The 20503-nt window shown below is 39.1% G+C and overlaps 1 protein-coding gene across 1 annotated transcript in view; it reads right to left on the reverse strand.

The window, feature by feature from the left end:
* SEMA3D (semaphorin 3D) overlaps nucleotides 1-20192 on the reverse strand; it is a 188277-nt gene extending 168085 nt beyond the window's left edge. The window contains exon 1 of the mRNA XM_070615643.1: nucleotides 19649-20192. The gene's annotated coding sequence lies outside the window, so the exon portion shown is untranslated. The remainder of the gene's footprint in view (nucleotides 1-19648) is intronic.
* Nucleotides 20193-20503: the final 311 nt, after the last annotated feature.

Genomic DNA, 20503 nt, shown 5'->3' on the forward strand with positions numbered 1-20503 from the left:
ATATGTACCCCTGTGTTCACTGAAGCACCATTCACAATAGCCAAGACACGGAAACAATCCAAGTGCCCATCAACTGATGACTGGATAAAGAAGATGTGGTATATATATACAATGGAATACTACTCAGACATAAAAAAAGACAAAATCATCCCACTTGCAACAAAATGGATGGATCTGGAGGATATTATGCTAAGTGAAATAAGCCAGACTGAGAAAGACAAACACTATATTTCACTCATATGTAGAATATAAACAAACACATGGACAAAGAAAACAGTTCAGTGGTTACCAGGAGAAGAGGGTGTGGGGTGGGCACAGGGGGTAAAGGGGAGCATGTATGTGGTAACAGACAAGAAATAATGTACAACTGAAATTTCACAATGATGTAAACTATTATGAACTCATGAGACTGATACTAGTGGTGGAGAACCATTTGTTTGTATTTTAGTAGGAATATGATTATTTCCCCCTAAAATTCTCTGGATTATTTTTATGACACCACAGAAACATCCTCAGGAAGAATTATAAGCACTCAAGCTCAACATGTATAGACATATAATCAAAAGACCAATACATATATGAAGGGAGAGTGTATTTTCACATAAACTCATCAGTGTAAAAAAATACATATAAAACTTGGGGGATTATTATTCCAGGAAAGATGGAATTTCCCTCTACAAAAAAATATCCACAACTGAAAGATGTAATACAATAAATAAATACATGATTAAAACAAAAATAAGACTGCACATCTGCTTCCTGGTAGAATTATGATGAATATACTGGGAAATGTTTCTTTTGGTTTCTATTATTAAAGGTGACTACATCAAGAAAGCACGATATTGTGTAAAAACGTTATCTCTTTTTCTTTGTTCACACCCAGATGATAAACAGAAAGTAGCAACATTTTAGATAAGTCTGTACTCCCTACAAAGAGAACTATAAACAACTAACCAATAGCTGCATTGTATACTGTTAACATAAATAATTTTGATGAGGCCATTTATTTTGTATTAAAGTATACACTAGAGTTAGATGGTTTCACAGCATTTTGTATTAGGGTTTCTTATTTTAAAAATGTGAAAAAGGACCCATCTCTACCCACATAATCTAGCCTTTACTTAGCATTTTGGAGAGGGAGTGGTGCAGTTAGACACAAGTCCCAAGAGAGCTTCATCCTTTCTACAAGTTATTCAGAACAAATTGTCCAAGGAATAATTAATAGCAAATACTACTGAAGGGCTTTTTTTTTTTTTTTTTTGAGGAAGATTAGCCCTGAGCTAACTACTGCCAGTCCTCCTCTTTTTTGCTGAGGAAGCCTGGCCGTAACTAACATCCGTGCCCATCTTCCTCTAATTTATACATGGGACGCCTACCACAGCATGGCGTGCCAACCGGTGCCAAATCCCCACCTGGGATTTGAACCGGCGAATCGCGGGCCGCCAAGAAGCGGAACATATGAACTTAACTGCTGCGCCACAGGGCCGGCCCCTGAACAACTTTGAACAATGTTTATGGTCTATTTTTATTTTTTATTTTAAAATAGCTGAGTTACTACCAAAAGCTTCTCTTTACAAATGAGTTATAGAATATGCATGAGTACAAGTTGTCTTCAAATAAATCTACCTCTGGTTTAGCTTTCTTAAATGAGGAAGTTATTCTAAAATGGATAGATAACAACAAGGTAAATTAGAAGGTAAATTAAAATAAGAAAAAGAAAGCAAATGAAAAGACTTCACGTTTTCCAGGGTCTGGAAGAATCTTTTTGAATGTCCTAAACCAGTGAGAGCATCACAAAGGACATTTCACAGACATTCATCCCATATAAGAATCATTCATTTAATAGTTATTGAGGACCTATCATGTATTTATTAGCACTGTAGTGATAACATGGTGATCAAGACAGACATATTCCTGCCTTTACAGAACTTACATTATAATGGAGGACACAGTCTAGAAAACAGGCAATTTCAAGGGATTAGTGTTTCAAGTGTGAGAGGAGAGTTTGAAACAGTATGTGCTTTCACATCATTTATGGTTATTATAAAAACTACTTTACATGAAACAGTAGGATTTCCCTCTTTTGCCCCAGCGCTCTGATTCTTTCTTAATAAATTTTTTAAAATTTAATAACTTTCCAAAACTTTATTACCACCTTATGTCTACCATCTAACATGTTAATCTTACTAGACATAGATACACACACACACAGACACACATGTGTATACATAAAACTACATCCTAAATATAAAGTATATGTAACCCTATATACAGTATATATAACCATATACATACTAAAAGATTAACATGTTGCATAAAAGACATACAAATGCACATATATAGAGATTGTAGGGGAAGAAAAATAATATTCCCTTTATTCTTGGCTGAGAACCCCCTGTAATAGAAAGACAGCCTAACAGGAGAAAAATAAACAGAAGTTTAATAACATGTATACCTCTTGCATACTGTACACGGGAGACACTCAGGAAAACCAAGCAGCTTCTCAAAATGGCCCAACCTATCAGCTTAAATACCTTCTTCAGCTAAAAATGAAAGAAAGATTGGGGGGGGCAGTTATGAAAGGTTAACAGGAAAAGAGCGGTAAATAAGGCTATGGTTGTTACACAGACTTAAACCAGTGCTCTTCTCCACTGTTAAGAGTTTAAGATTTAGTCACACTTTGCTTCCTGGTATGGAGAGGAAGACCTTTAAAATTGGAGATTTTCCTTATAAAGGTAAACTTCTCTTACAAAAAGTTAAATTCTACTAGGTTTTCAGAGTTTCTCCTGTGTCTGCTGTTTCTTAAAAATAACCAAGTCTAGATAATCCTTATGCCAAAGAGGCATATTTTGGGGTGACATATTCTGCAATCTTAAAATACAGAAGTGGTTCTTTCATGTTTAAGGAAGGAAGTAAGGGAGAGAGGGAGGGAAGCAAGAACAGAGGGAAGGAGGTGGGGAGGGGAGAGAGAATTCACATTACTTCATTCTCAGTCCTCTCTGTAAAATGAAGAAATTGGACTAGACATTCTCTCACATGTTTTTATTCTGAAATATTATAAGTCTATGAAATAAACTAGACAAAAATTATTTTACTATTTATAATTTATTTTTAATTAAAGAGATTTTCAAATAGATATCCCGAGACTGAGTTTATCAGGCTTACACTCTGATTATTTCCAAGGCTGGAATTAAACAAGGCAAACAAACAAAACTCTTCAGGTATTAGTTCTGTTAAACAAGTTTTAACAAAATACACTATGTTGGGGGACTGGCTTGGTGGTATAGTGGTTAAGTACGTGCACTCTGCTTCGGTGGCCCAGGGTTAGTGGGTACGGATCCTGGGCATGGACTTACACATGGCTCATCAAGCCATGCTGTGGCAGCATCCCACATACAAAATAGAGGAAGACCGGCACAGATGTTTGCTCAGTGGCAATCTTCCTCAAGCAAAAAGAGGAAGATTGGCAACAGATGTTAGCTCAAGGCCAATCTTCCTCACCAAAAGAAAATAACAAAAAACCCCCAAAACACCATGTTGGAGAAATTGCAAAATTCTGTATTGGATATGCCAAATTCAATATATTTAGACTGTAAAATTGAGCTTTAGGAATACTATTTTCTGACCATGAACAGGGTGTGTGCTACTTTCAAACAGTACTTTTTGTTTTTAATATTCTTTTGAATGCAGATAATCTAAAGCCAAAATGAACTGACAGTAAGGAGGCAAAATAGAGTACTTGGACCATTTTCATAGCTTATTAATGGTACAGAAGGCCATAAAAAGCTCATCCTAGCACCTAACATATTTTTTTAGGAACCTGCTGCTATCTATGAGACTTACTTTAGATGTCTTTGATTGGAGAGAGAGATAATCATTCTAAGACTTCCTGATTCTAAGTAAAACTGAAAAAGAGTAGCTGGAGTATCTATTTCATCATTTATTCAAACAAAATAACAGTTTACTGATGCAATTATGATTCAACACCTTATTTTTGACCCTCTCAACTCTACATTGATTTTACCTTTTTCAGTTGCAATTAAAAATCAACAAAGTCTGACTGCTGTACTAGGTGTCAAGGAAAATGAATACCAGACGTGGATAGACCTCTCTACCCTAAGGAGATGATAGTTTGCTAGGGATATAAAATGTATACATATAAAATAATTTTACATGAAAATGATTTATTATAAAATCTGAATTTTTGTGGCAGGGAAAATAAGTTATTGAACTTATTTATGTTTTCTGAAGTGTTATCCTGAAGAAGAGGGTGATATTTTAATTAGCTTTGAAAAATGGACGGGATACTAAGAAATTTTTAAAAAATAATAAAAAGATGAAAGAACTGTATTCATGATGAACAGCACAAGCAACACTGAACATTAAACTTACATGACAACAAAATAAGGATTCATTGTTTTATTTCACAAACTAAATACTTAGTTATGATTGACGTTGGCTTCTACTTCCAATTCCATAATATCTGCCTGAAAGTTGCCGTCTACACAAACTCTCCATCTTTTGTATCCAAAGATTATTTCAGGAACTTGAAATATTCAACTTCCTTTAGCAGGAAAAAATTCTTGAGGTAATCTATATCCTGCTGGAATCAAGTCTTAGACCTTATATGTGGGGAGATATTACTCATTCCATCGTGAATTTTGGAAATAATATACATTCGTTTCAAAAAGTATAACATCAATGAGAAAGTCTGAAGGTTAACACATCTAGGTTCTGAGAGGAATATAAAACAGTTCTAAGTCAGGCTGAGTGCAAAGTTCCCATCATAATAATAATGCTTTGTATATATAATAGGGCAAAATCATGAAATACAGTCATGCATGGCTTAATGACGGGAATACATTCTGAGAAATGCATCATTAGGCGATTTAGTCATTATGCGAACATCATAAAGTATATTCACACAAACCTAGATGGCATAGCCTACCACAGACCTAGGCTATATGGTACCAATCTTATGAGACCACTATCCTATATGCCATCCGTTGATGACCTAAATGTCTTTTTATGGTCAATGACCCTATTAGTGTTCGTTGATTTGTTAAATAACAATAGTGTCAGGCACTGGGAGAGATTCTTTATTTATATTTTCTCATTTAATATTCCCTCTCAAGCATGCAATATGCATTCTCATGCATAATTTTGTATGCAAAGTTGTCATTTACTCCTTTCCAGTATGTAAGTATACCAAACCTGATAGAGTTAAATAACCGAATTTTCCCAAATAATAAATTGTGACTCCAAAGTGCACTCCCTTTGCACCACAATATGGTGTGAATACTTCTGTGTGCAAAATCACAACTATGATGGAATAAAGCACATGATGAGATCATAAATTGCTTGTTAAGTGGATGATCAATTGCCTTATACTAGGGCTTACTGAAAAGAGCACCGGCAGAGTGCTCAAGACCAGGAGAGAGGTCAGCGTTAATAATTTATGTGTCTTTCCCATTTAAATAATAACTGAAAAGAGGAAAGTGAATGGCTCATTGAGGAGAGTCTATAGAGAGAAAAGAACAGAACTATGGGCAAAGTGGAATTAGCTGGAGGAAGAGAAAGGGGAGCCAGTGATGGAGCTAGAGAAGGGACAGTCAGATACAACTGAGGAAAAATAGGGGCCCCAAAATAAGAACCTAGGATGTTCCCACTTCTCTAACTGTCTTCAATCCTGGCCTACGGACCTGGAGCAAGAGTTGTTACCTTGACCCAGATCACCCTTTTTCAGTGACCCTGGAATACCTGGATAATCCACTACTAATCTGGCTGGTCCCAAAGAATGACACCTAAGAGTAATCATTTGATAAAGAAATCCCCCCTGCCCCATCAAAATAGTTAGAAAGTAACATAAAATATCTCCTTTACTTAAAAATTCCATCAAGAAAGAAGCCAGCAAATCTATATTTACTCACTAATGTAACAAAAAAGATAGGAATAATAGTGAATTTATAAAAACAAAGCAAACTAAATCGACTCTTGGTTCTAGTCTTAAAATTGTTTCCTTCTCCTGATTTGCTCTAACAAAATTATCTTTAAGAACTAATGGAATAAAAAATGCCACATGCTACAGAGAATAATAAATGTCACATTTATTTATATGTATATATATATAAATCACTTTTTTCCCTGCATATGAAAAGATAAATGAAACACTTTATACCTATTTACATCTATCTATTTGCAACCATAGGAAAATATTTCATATTCCTAGGATGAATATTGTAGAATGATAGGCTTTATGATTATTTAGAAAATATTCAGAAATTATTTCAAGTAAATCTTATTTATCCTATCTCTACAACATTTCACTTTCTGTGAAACAGAAATAGGGTTTTATAAATTGTTAAGATAAGATATATAATCAATATAAGATATAAACTACTTATAAATTACTACTAATATAAGGTATATTGATGAACATTCACAAGCAGAAGTGACAATTACAGGAACAGACTAATCTGAAATAATACCAAAAAGGCATTCAAAAAGTATTTTCCCATAAAATAACTAAAACATTTTTCAGTTTCACTTCCACTTGCTCAGAAGATGACATGACCTTTAACTTCAACTCCTGGAAATCATCACTGATTACCATACTTGCTGCATCTGTTAGTTATATTCCAGAGAACTGCCAACCATATGATGCAGCCTGGAATAAAGACACTCTTTGGGTATTAGACTGCTTACGTCTAGATGCAGGAGTCACTGACTTATCTCTGGGCTTTTCCTAAACTTCCTCCTTGCGGGATAAGGGCTTAGCTTCACATAGCCAACTCGATCCCATAAGCACCGCATCGCAGGTTCCTGCAAGGTGCCCGAAAACTCAAAATTTAGGGAGTCAGGAACAAGTAGGGCTCTCTTAGTAGCTGGAAGCACAGGTAAGGCAAGTTCAGCACTGGCATGTGGTCTAGAAAAGGTCTAGTCCCTGGGCAGGAGACTACACTACAGGAGAATGTTGCTGGGCACATTTCCAGATCCTCAAGTGGTGGACAGTGAATTAGCTCACTTCATTTCTCTTCACTTCCTTATAAAGGGAACTAAACTAGAACATTCTGAAACTGCAGAATAGTGAGAGCATTTAAGGAGCGGGTCCAAGAGCAATACCTGGTTAGGAGAGGTACAGGGACAAGGTAGTGATCAAATACTGGAAGTAAGCTCTAAGCAAGAGGATCCAAATGACAGCAAGCGCATGTTGGAGGGCTAAAAAATATAGATGCATTAGGTAAAACAAAAAAGAGAGGCTATTGAACAAACCTGTATTGCCTATTTGGAGATGGACCTCTTCAGCAAGGAACTACATTATGTTGAAAATCAACAACTAGGGGCTGGCCCCGTGGCCGAGTGGTTAAGTTCACGTGCTCCGCCTTCGGTGGCCCAGGGTTTCACCGATTCAGATCCTGGACGCAGACATGGCACTGCTCATCAGGCCACATTGAGGCGGGGTCTCACATGCTACACCTAGCAGGACCCACAACTAAAAGTATACAACTATGTACTGGGGGGACTAGGGGAGAAAAAGCACCGGGAAAAAAAAAGATTGGCAACATTGTTAGCTCAGGTGCCAATCTTAAAAAAAAAAATCAAGGACTAGACAGCTATAAGAAAATGGTGGGAAGCTAAGAAATAAGTCTGGAAATTTAGGTGGGGCACATATTTAGCCTCTATAACTAGCTGCCTCTTCTTGGCAACCAGCATTGAAGAGTTCCTTGCGGGATTCTTCCTCACAACCCTGTATCACGGCCTGTTGCAATGTGCCCCCATATTACGTCTCTTTGAACACACTTCTGTGCAAAAGAGGATGTGGGAATAGTCAATCCTAAAATGTCATTCTCTTATCCAGGAATATAACTGAGGGAGGTCACCAAAGGACTGGTCTTTCAGTGAGGTGAATGGAACTCAGCAGACACAGAATAAGAAGACAGCAGAACAGTGTGCAGACAGCGTGAGCATCTGATCTATGTGCAATATGCATAATCTATGTAAGGATAAAGAAAAGATAGCACTTACACAGATATTGCAATATGCCACAGAGCATTTGATTTTCCTAAATTAACCCATTTATTCCTCACAGTAATCATATGGGGTTAGTACTGTCCTGAACTTCCAGTTAAAAGATGGGAAACAGATGTAGAAAAGTCGAGTAACTTGTTTGAATCACACAGCTATGAGGTGACAGCTCAGATCTGAACGCAGGCTGTCTGCTTAAATAGGGCATAGTCTTAACCACTGTACCATATTCCCTCCCACACTTTAAAGTCCCAGTTTAAAATTAAACTAATCAAAGACTCTGAAAATTTCAGCTATAATAATCCTTTATGAGCACTGAACAATGAAGACTAATCCGCAGGTGGTGTAGTGGTGTGGTGAAGTAACGGGGCCCGAGAGAAGACAGGGTTGGAGATAATACTCTGGGCATAACTACCACATAGTTAAAAATAGAAGTTAGGGAAGAAGATGATATAATTAAAGACAAGACTATAGAGAGAAAAGACCAAGACTATGAGTAGGACCTTTATTTATTGGATTTAATATCATAAAGAGATTTGATTTGACACATGATGACAATGAATTCTTTTATAATTGTCTGCTTTAAGATAAAGGTCATATTTTTTCATCTGTATTTCATCAATGACTCTTATAGTGCCCAGCACATAGCAGGCACTCAATAAATATTTCTTGAATTAAAAGATGGAAAGGGAATTAGAGATAGGAAGGCATCAAGAGTAATATGAATATGTGTGAAATAACCTTTGTGATGAAGGAATATATATGTGAAATAAACTTTTTGATGAATTACATATCTAAAGTAGTCACAAGAGGAAAAAGCAGAGGTAATGGATTCTAAATGGATTAATTTCAATTCAAGCATTACAGATTGTCTACCTACTATGCAGAAGACTTGGTGATGTGCTATGGGAATATAAAGAAATGTCAAAGTAACAACCACTTAGTCTTTATCTTTGAGAAACTTAATCTTGTGATACTAGAAGACAGAAGGTACAAGTTACTGGGGACTGAAAAAGACCTTAAGGACTGGTGGGTAGAATTTGAATGAAAAGCACTTTTCCAGGCAAGATTTAGTGGATATGTGACAGTGGCAAGGAGAGTGGGCATCACTTAAGGGCCAGGAGAGGTGGTGGCAGTAAAAGACAAAACTACTCCAAGCGAAAGGAGAAATCAGGACAGCCAAAGGCCCCTGAGGAAAGAGTACAGAGACTGTAGGACCGCATTGTTGATGCTGGTTTGTCCTGTTAATTGATTTGAGGAATTGACAAAACTTTTTATTTTTGCTCATCCTCATACATTATCTACTTAAAGCACAAATACCTTTCAACACTCTTTGCGCACAATAAATGAAAAAAGGGCAACTCTAAATCTTTATTTTTCATTATCAGATATAACCAAGTGTTACAAATATATAAAAAGGATGATTGTTGGCTGTCATGGAGCTGATGGTAGTGTGACTGATAAATATTAGGGGAAAACAGATCTGAATACAATTGGTATTTTTAATAAATTTCAAGCAAAAGTGCGCAGGATATGAAGTAACTACTCACTGTACTCTAATAACTTTTGAAATATGCATCAAAAGTACTATTTCCTGGAGTATGAAAAGGCCTATGTAAGAGTGACACAACAGAAGACGAGTTCTAAACAATCAACATGCAGAGACTGAGGGTAGGGTGGGCGAAGAATCCGTAGCATCTTCGCCCAGCTCTCTGAAGGGTTTATTGAGTGCACATGTGTAAGCACAGCATTCCTTCACTATGCAAGTTACTCCTGCCAAACACTTGCCCTTTTAAAAACCTGAACAATGAACACACTCTGCCAAACCTCATCACAGTGTAGTCTAAGACAACAATCCCCACGGCTCTGTGAAATGTGAATCAAGCCAAAGGAAGGGAAATGTTCTTCTCTCATCTGTATATCCAGTACCAATGCTTTTGAACAGCTACTTTACAGGTAGATAAAAGTCTTAACTTCAAAACTTGACAGAATTTCTTGATTTGTATTAACTTCCCATTTTAAAATGATAAATAACTCATCTTACACTATTTCATCATGCAAGTACTTCTGCAGACAAAATAGTGTGGCTACTTTAACCTTCTACCAACCCTCTCAGAGAGCAACTTACAACACACTAATTCGATCATGATACGGTAACATATGAAGCTATAAAACAGAAGCTGGTGTGGTCAGAAGAGCACATTTTGAGTCAGAATATATGTCAAGGATAAAATTAGTAAGTATGCAATCGCACTATTATTTAAAAAATTTTCCTCTACTACAGAGTCAAACCTCAAAGTTGATAATATTTAAGCTATTTTTATTTACAAAGACATTTTTAAAAGATAGTACTCTAGTTATAATTATGTATTCACAGGCCATCAATTACTTGAAAATGTATTGATAGGAAGTAAGAAAAGGAAACATGTTAGTCTATGCAAAAATATGAATTGGACATATCTCTATTATGCAAACTAGGTATGCATTTTATGAGGTTTTGGTCAGAACGTTACATTTCTTCATTCCTCTTTTTGACTGAGTTAAATTACCATAGGCAGGATCTCTTTTAAAAAAATTATTCAATTCTCTTGTGTAACAAAAACGAAATGCCCTGAATCTAAGATTCCAATGAGAGCCCAGAGCTTATTAGTCATATTGATCTGAGTTGTTTTCAGACACTTTCATTATTTTAGGAAACACAGTGAAGTATAATTCAAAAAGAAGTCCTTTAGTCACATATTCTGGAATAGGGTTCCATGACCTTTCCCAAACAAGCTCTTGAAATGTGCTTTTAGGCTATGACTCATACAAACTAAAAAGAGGGGAAAAAAGGCATGGGTAAACTTTCCAACAACTGCCACAGTGAAATACAAATTCAGTAGAAACTGTAGTTAACTGTAAAGCAGAGAGTCAGGTAGTTGTTAAATAATTATAAATATGAGGGTAACAATCAAAAATAAGACATCAGCATGAATAAAAGCTTAGATGAGAAAAGCAAAATGACAGGACTTTTGGTCCAACTGTAAGGAGAGCTTACTAAAAGAGAATAAAACTCAAATTTTACAAAATATGTAACAATTTGGGGAGCCGGCCCAGGGGCACAGTGGTTAAGTTCACATGCTGTGCTTTGGCAGCCTGGGGTTCACCAGTTCAGATCCCGGGCAGGGACCTGCACACCACTTATCTAGCCATGCTGTGGCAGGTGTCCCACATGTGAAGTAGAGGAAGATGTGCACACTCAAGGCTAATCTTCCTCAAGAAAAAAAAGTAACAATTTGGAACACAGGGAAGAAAAGAAATAATGTGATTTATATAGACAGAGAAAGTATCTATAGAAAGTGAGGGAAAGCACTGAAAAACACACACACACACAAACACACACACAGGTAGAAAGGGAAATGGCAGCCCCTATTTCCTGCCCACTCTACACTGGCTGGAACACACACATAAGTTTCAGCTTCCAGGAGTGTTTTGGGACATAGAGGCCTCCTAGGTATATTTTTAACTTTCAAAATAGTAATGATATTTGTATTATACATAAATATACTTGATAGAGAATAATCTTTAACATACGTAACGTAGTAGATGTCCTTGAAATTCAAAGAGGGGGAAAAAGTAATAAATAGTCATCGAGCCATTTTGGCAAGAATTTTGGAAGCATAACCATCATCGAGAACTGAAGACATCTGGCACTGACGACAGATCTTGTCAATACCAATAAAATCCCAAAGACACAAGTAGGAAGAAAACTGCCTTTTCTTTTAATATTTAAGATTGATTTATAGAACATAACTAATACATAGGTTTCTTTGCAGGAGAACCTATAATAACAATCTGAAAATTTTTAGTAATCCAAATAATACATTATATTTCAAAAAATAAGTAATTATGAGAACTAATTCAAAATGTGTGTTTATTATGATAAGATCTACTATATTTAGCATCAACAGAAAAAAAATGGCAGAATAGTAGTACCTTGAACTAGAGAATTAAGTAAGCATTTAACTGAATGACATTAACCTTGCTAACCAGAGAATGGTTCACCTTTTATATAGTTTCTCATCATGGTTAATCTATATGCTTTCAAACATAAGTTTTAAAAATAGACTTTTCTTAGAAGAGTTTAGATTTACAAAAACATTGAGAAGATAGTACAGAGAGCTCCTCTATAACCCACACCCAGTCTCCCCTATTATTTTTACATCTTACATTAGTATGGACATTTATTTCAATTAATGCACCAATATTTATACATTATTATTAACTAAAGTCCATAGTTTATTCTGATTTCCTTAGTGTTTACCTAATTTTCTTTCTCTTCTCATGGATCCCATTCAAGATACCACATTACACCTAGTCTGTCTCTCTTTGGCTTCCTCTTGCCTGTGACAGTTTCTCAGACTTTCCTTGGTTTTGATGATCTTGAGAGGTTTGAGGAGTAGTGGTCACGTATATTGTAAATTGCTCCTCTATTGGAATTTGTCTGATATGTTCTCATGCTTATACTGGGGTTATGGGTTTTGGGGACAGAGACTGCAGGGGTAAAGTGTCATTTTCATCCCATCATATCAAAAGCATATACTATCAACACACTTTATGACTGCGGATGTTGCCCTTGATCACCTGGCTGAGACAGTATTTGCTAGGCTTGTCCACTGTAAAGTACTCTTTTTTCCCCATTTTTCATACCATACTCCTTGGAGGAAGTGACTACGCTCCGCTAACACTTTAGAAATAGAGTTATGCTCCCCTTCCTTGAGAGCAAAGCATCTAGATAAATCATTTGAAATTCTACTGCATGGGGGATTTGTCTCTTTTTCTTCCATTTATTAATTTATTTATATTAGCATGGTCTCATGGATATTCATTTTATACTTTGGCTTATAATCAATAGTTTATTTTTTTTGCTCAAATTGTTCCAGCTTTGGCCACTGGGGGTTCTTTCAATTGGCTCCTGTGTCTCTTTGACATACCCCTATCATTGTGTGTATGTGGTGTGGTGTATGTGTGGTTTTTGAGCACTTCTTTATGTTTTGGCATACAAGATGCTCCAGGCTCACACTGTATATTTCCTGCCACAGTCCTATAATCAGCTGTTTCTCCAAGGATCCTTTTATTGGAGAACAGTAGTAGAAAAAATCTAGGCACTTGGTGTCACATACAAAATTTATTTTTAAAATAAATTTCGTGTTTAAGATAAGAATTAACATCTATCTTTGAGTGTACTAGATTAATGAATAAATTTTTTACTAATACTTCTCTACTTTATGCTTATCTGCACTTTTTAGTTTTTCAGTAATGATCACGAACTATATTGTAATGAAATTACTATAATAATAAAAGATCTACAAAAAACATATGCCCCATTTCAAAAAGAAAATTCAAATTAGTATCAATTTCTACTGACCCAGTATTTAGTATTACAAGTAAACAGAGAATTCTGAGAGTTCTAAATACCTATCTTTGAAATGAAGTGTTATATTTCAAAATTGAAAGTGTTCCTCAAAATAAGAATAGTGTTCATTTTTTTTGCCTTAGAAAGCACTTCTTTCTTTCACAGTATAATCATTCCTAATATGATATTCATCTGAAAGCATCAACAATAACAAATACCAAAACCCAAGAATGCCTGAATTTCACATGTATGGACTGGTCTTTATGATAGGAATAAAAAACAAAAACGGAGAGTTAAAAGCCTAACACTGATTTTATACATCTCATCAAAGAAAACCAGATTATTTAGACACAATTTGAAGTCATGACATCATTAGGCAGCTGCCAAACGTGAAAAAAAGGTTTCTATGGGACTATTTAAGCAATTTAAGAGGGTACTATTTTTTTTCTGGACATTGTTTTTAGGCAGTTCATACATACTGATAATAAACGTACGGATTATGCTACTTCTCTGTCTCTTCACTAAGGCAACCCCAGATAATATCTCTACTGAGCAATTTTGTTAGTCTAATTTCTGCTAATGTGATATACTTGAAAGTATACATGTTTAACACAGTTATTAGGTACAGTTAAGTAGGCTCAATTCTGGACCAAATATGACACCGTAATCCTAAAAGTTTATTAAGATATACAAAAGATAGACTAAAGAAGAAACCTAGTAAAATATATAATTAACATAGGAAAAATAAATGGGACATTTATCTAATAGTAGATTAATGTCAGCTTTATATACTGATACCATTTTATTTTCCATGAAAGTAACAGTACTGTACTATGTTTCTTTTAAGATACTCAGTAATTGAGACTTTCCTGCTTATTCAATTGACTTTGCTGTTAGTAGTAATAGTCCCATTTCACAACACTTAATTCCATTTAATTAGAAAAACACAGCAAAATGTTTCCATTTCTCCTGTGATTTGCTAGTAAAACTCACTAACAGAACACATTATTAACCACCAGTTTTAAAAACAAAATGCTGAAGTTATTCTGTTAAATACCCAATAGAAGAAACAGGGACGTGAAGTATGTCATTCCTAATCTCTGAAGCAGAAGGTATCACATCTTTAAAGGGATGACAGATGCACACTCAGAGAGGCAGAGACTCTTCTAGGAGCCTTTGGTCACTAAATCTCAATTTCTTGTATACCCTACTATGGGAGGGTAATATCTGTAGTTTATTGAGCTTTCTAAAAGAATGAACAAACTGTCTAAATTTACCAGTAAAAGATTAGCAAGCTGGTTAAAGATATCCTGGCTCATGACTGTTAGAAATTATTAAATATTGTTAATTAACATGGAGACAAATGATCAAATATTAACAAAGATTAAAAATCATCAAAATCATTTAAAATCTAAGTATGAATAGTATACTTCATTATATATTCCAGTGATTTGAAGCACTTAACTTTTTAATGTTATATTTGTTTGTCTAATAATTGAAGTGTATCTCATTATTATTACTTAAATTTCAAAATAATCTCAAAGGTGTTTCAGTTGCTTCTCAGTGTATTTCTTGTTTATAGTCAATTTTGCTTTTTCTGTATCTTCTTTCTAATTATTATTTAGGTATTTAAAGTTAAGGTGAACTAACCTGGACATGGATGATGTAATTGATCAACTGGGTCTTTCTAAAAGACACAAAAAATTTAAAAATAAAATAATAACTTAGTAGCATGCAACTTTTTACTAACTATTCTTATATACCCTATTTCACATGATCATTATGCCACTCTTGGATGTTATGTATTACGATAAAACCCTGAGCATCTCACCACTGTTTTCTACGAAAAGGTTAAACTCAGAAATAAGAGAAAACTCTCCTTCCTAAAATCTCAGAGAAAGTAAAGCATAAAATCTTTTCTAGGCAATGAAGAGATTCAAAATCACTCTATTAACTGCTTAATTAATCAGACTTCAATATGTGCTAAGCATCTAGAATATGTTTAGCACTGTACTAACCTGAAGGTATAAAAAGTCAGAAAAGACAAATTCCTTTCTTCAAGGTTTTTATGATCTCGTCAGGAATCATAAACAATGACAAAAGTAAAGAAGAAAACAAATAATTGAAAACTTAGAATATTAGATTGAAAGGCATGATGAAGACGTAAAAATAAAAAGGGATTTTGGCGAACATTTCTTAGAGCAAGGGAGTATTTTTTCACCAAGTTTTGAGATAGGAAGGAATGTGATAAGTTTTGTCCATGGTCAATCAATATTATTATTGTTATTATCACTTATTTCACAAATGTGAATATTTCTTTTTCCTTTCAGGGAATATGTTATTGAGTGTTGAAATACTTACCACTTAACTTGTGTACTCCATATAGCTCCAGATATTTACAGAAAGAATAACAACTTTTCCAAATGGAGCTTTGGTTAATCTTATTTATTTTATTTTTGGGAGAGGAAGATTGGCCCTGAGCTAACATCTGTTACCAATCTTCTTCTTTTTGCTTGAGGAAGATGGTCCCTGAGCTAACATCTGTGCCAATCTTACTCCATTTTGTATACAGGACACAGCCACAGCATGGCTTAATGATTTGTGCATAGGTCCGCACCCAGATCCGAACCCGCAAACCCCAGGCCATTGAAGCGGAGTGCACGAATTTAACCATTATGCCACCGGGCCGGCCCTAAATATAGAATAATAACTTTTCAAAATAGAGCTACAGTTACTCTTGTTTTTTAAATAAATCATTTCTTAATTGACAAGAACGCTTCCCAAGGAACATATGTCATCAAAGCATTATCTCCCAGACAGAAAGGTAAAGTTCAGAGTCACATTTGTTTTTCCCAAAATAACGAAGCTATGACAAACAATCTGAAGATATATTAATGCTCATTAAACCAGCACCAAATGGAATGTTTTCCCCTTGAGACTGGGAAGTTGATATTCCAAATGTTTAATAAAAATGGGGAGGATTTAACCTAAGAACTCTGTAAAAGCAGTCAACACAAGCTGGGCCACAGAGATACCTGCCAATTCCAAAAGACATCTTCAGAAACACTTTCAGGTCTGTGATAAACCTTTTGGTAGTTCACAAACGCCCATGCAATGGAAAGAGAACATTGTATGAAGAATAAGAACTAAGCACCATGAAACGTCCTGTCTTAATTTAACTCCAACCCCAAACAATGTATTTCCTAGATTTGGAAAAGAAAAGATGTGAGAGTAACCCAGCTCAGTGACTCAAGTTTAAACCTATACCCTATCATTGAAACAGTACATGTGCTTCCTCTGCCTTTGTAATTGTTTATATTCCTGACCTTCTCTGCCACCAAAAATAATTCCCAGTCCCACCCTTACCAACCCTCTCCACACACACAAAAAGAGATTAAATATTCAGTTTATCTTTGCGCATTTTTCCCATGAAAAACTATAAATCAAAATTCATTAAAGGCAATTCTATAAGAAGGCAAAAGAAAAGCCACATAATAATTTATCTCCTTTTTACCCTTCGTTTCTGCTCATGTTGATTATAGTTTGCTGATAATTCCAAAACACTCTGCATTGCCCCATTTTTTCTTGGTCTCCCTTCTCAGAGAGACAGCAGGAAGGTAATAGGAGTCAAATCATTACTCCTGCTAAGGGAATGGGCAACAGAGTCTTATAAAGGTAAACCAGTGGTGCTGAAATATGAAATAATTTTTTAGGTATTCAGGTCATGAAAGCAGTAAGTAGACTAAGGGAAACGTTACTAATCTCAGGAAATTTTCTCAACACAGCCATGGGGTTACCATTTGACAAAATATGTTTCTTTTGTTTTCATTTTTCCTTTAGAAACATTATTAAAGCCACTAATAATTCCTATATGGTACAATAAGAACTGTATAGATTATTAATATCATGTACACATGACTCATGGCCTACAGACTTGCTGGCGCAGATACATCCTCAACCATGGATCCCGTTTAAATTTGTGAGTGTTCTTCCCCTACAAATTATAATATACAGATACAGCGTCAACCTGATCTTATAAAGGTCATCCCCTTAAGTGAGGTCATGGAAAGTGGCCTGAAGTCCCTGAAAGGTGATCCACATCCAGGTAAAACAGTTCCAGTCTCGGCTTTGCCCCTCACTAGCTTGTATTTGGACACATCAATTCACACTTTTACATCTCATTCTCATCTCTAAAATGAGAAGAACTGCGTTGTCCACTCCCCTAACCATCAATACTATTTTTAAAAATTATAATTCTTGGTTAAGATTGCAAGGGCCAGAGCAGGACACCACACCCATTTCTAACTCTGTCTCTCTGCCTTTTTTCCATCCACAAAAAAGGAATGACACTTTGTGTAGTATTGTTGGGCATGTTAACGGTGATAACGTACAAAGCACATGCAATGCAATAACTGTTAGATAAATATCCCTTCCCTTCTCCACCAATTTTCCATTTCATAAATGGGCAAATTCCATTTGAAATGTTGGCAGTCCAGATCAGCACCGTCTTGTTGTCTCTAGGCTACCTCTTGACCCTGTTCTTATCTCTTCCCACATCACCTTCCTGTATTTCCTGGCCTTTCTCGTCCAAGGACCAAGGTCTTTTCCCATCTCCCTGACCTGGACCATCACTTTGTAGTCTGTTAGCAGTGGCTTCTCTGGCCAGCTTTAGCTGATCAGGCAAGCCTCAGCGACTCCAAGGCTGGACAGAGTTAAAGCAATTTCTGGCTGGGGCTGCTCACTTCCAATCCCGACTCTTCCCGCTCATCCTCCTAGCTGTCTGGCCTCGGAGCTGCGGGAGAAGCGAAGGCATCACTGGAGTGATGACATGTGGGTCTCTCCTTTCCCCAGCCTTCATATTTTTCTTTCCACGTGAGGAACCCAGAAAGCTCTGACCACACTTGCCCTGGCGGTTGCCATGGTTACACAATAGCCGCATCAGACCCAGAAGGGGTCTCGTGTCCTTTCCTCTACCTCCCTCTCAACGCTTTCCTGCCCGTTAGGGACCACCCCCCACCCCCCACAGACACACGCACAGTCACAGAAGAACCCTTTCCAGCTAAACTTGAGACAAAGTAACCCTCTGGGAGAAGTTTGGGTGGAAAACGAAGAGTCCTCGTGGGGACGCCTCCCTTTTATTACGGGTTCCCTCGGGGCTAAATGGCGGCAAGTCCGCCTATCTAGCTCGGGTCTCCCTGGCGAGGCACCCGGGACCTCCCGGTCGCAGTGGCGGGGCGCGCGCCGCCATCCAGGGCTCTCGACTCCAGGCTGCAGCGAGACGCGGCGGCTCGGCCTCCAGTCAAGTCCCCTCCGCGCGCTGGGACCGAGGCAGAGCACCTCAGTCCCCGAAGCCGAGCACAAGTCCGGAGAGCTGGAGAAGTGGCCAGGGTGGCCCGCGGCGGCAGCGGGCCGGAAGGGAACACCCGAGGGTCCAATTCCCAGGGGGATCGAATCCAGGCTTTTCCCGAGCAAGCCAAACCCAGGCTGCCAAGGGATGCCCCGCTCGGGCAGCGCTTGTTTGCAGGCACCACGCTTCCCTGCCAGCCAACGCTGGGCTGCCGTCCGACGCCAACTTTCCCCTCCGGCTCAGGAAAGAAGGACGCACGCCGCGTGCAGCCGGAGCGCTGCGATTCCCGCCCCAAGCAAAAGGCGTCGCCCGTGCCTCCCCAAAAGCACCACAACCAAACTAGCACCATGGTCTCCCCGTGCCCTTCCCCGGCCCACCCGGAAAGGGGCGAGCGAGGGCGCAGATGCCGTCGGTCGGGTCCTCCGCAGACGGCCTGTACCGAGACGTCGCCGAATGAACCTGCAGCCGGCGGAAGCCGGGGGGCTAGTGCAAACGCGCTCCCCGCCGCCTGCGCTGCGCCGGCGCGAAGGCGAGGGCGAGCGAAGTTCCTGGGCGCGCGAGGACGCAAACCGCGCGGGCCGGCAGCCGGGCTCGGGCGGGGGCGGCGAGGGGGTGGGAGCGCGCCCGGCCGCCACGCTGGCCCGGCGCCGCATGCCCGGCCCGCCGCCCCTCGGCGCACCGACCCCGCCTGGGCCCCGGCGCGGCCCCTCCGTCAGCTCCAGGGCGCTTTCTCCGTCCCAGGACGATTCCTTATCTCCCAGCCGCTCCGCATCCTCACTTCGGACCCACAGCCACCCCTAAATTCCGTCACCTCTGCTTACCACCGCGGTCCCCAGCGCGCCCTCCCACTGGAATAGCAGGTGACCTGAAACCAGCCTTACCTGCCGCGAACTCCTCACTCCCGCTCTCTCTGCCTGCTGTCCCTTCAGGGCGAGAGGAAGGGGATGCGGGCTGGGGGCGTGCGAGCAGCGACCCGGGCGCCGGCACGACTCCTCGGAGCCGCTGCGCTGCCTGAGCCGGAGCCGCCGGCGGCCCTGGCGGAGAGCGGAGGCTGCGCCGCCGAGGCCGGCCTGGAGGCAGGGGGCGCTGCGGGCCCCGAGCGAGCGCCGCGCCGGCCAGGCGGCGCGCCAGGCACCAGCTGAGCTGCGGGAAGGCGAGGCTGGCGCGGAGAGGCGCGCTCCAAGAGGGAGGGCGCCTTTTAAGTTTGTGGTGTGACCGCAGCAGCTGTCCGGGGAGAGACTCAGTCTTTCTAAAAAGGGGATGCTCCAAACGCCGGGGATTACCTCTCCCCTTCCGATCTCCACCCCCAGCCCTCGCCCCCCGCCGGCGCGCCAGCCCTCCCGGGCGTGCTTCTAGAAGGCCATCCCTGCTGGCGCGGCCACAGCGCAGATCACAGACAGCTCTGGGCGCGCCGAGGGGTGTTCCTCCGGACAAGGCACTTTGTCTGTAAAGAATCCTCTGCTGTTTGAGCCTGCGCCCGGGTGACTTTAGGACCTGTTTATTCTGTACCATAAAGTCTCTAAGGACCTGCGGGAAAAAACTGGACAGTGTCCTACAAATTTTGAGCCACAGATAAAGTAGCTATATTCCAGTATGTAAAACCCCGGTCCACTGTGACTGGCCTTGAAAGAGCAGACAGGAGGATGAGCGACAGAGATCAGCCCTCCTTTAAGGGGCTGGCACCAAGGAAGGAACAAACAGGGGAAAGAAAGAAAAAAATAACAAGGTGTAAGTCT

The sequence above is a fragment of the Equus przewalskii genome, chromosome 4 (genome assembly GCF_037783145.1).
Source record: "Equus przewalskii isolate Varuska chromosome 4, EquPr2, whole genome shotgun sequence".
Classification (NCBI taxonomy): Eukaryota; Metazoa; Chordata; class Mammalia; order Perissodactyla; family Equidae; genus Equus; species Equus przewalskii.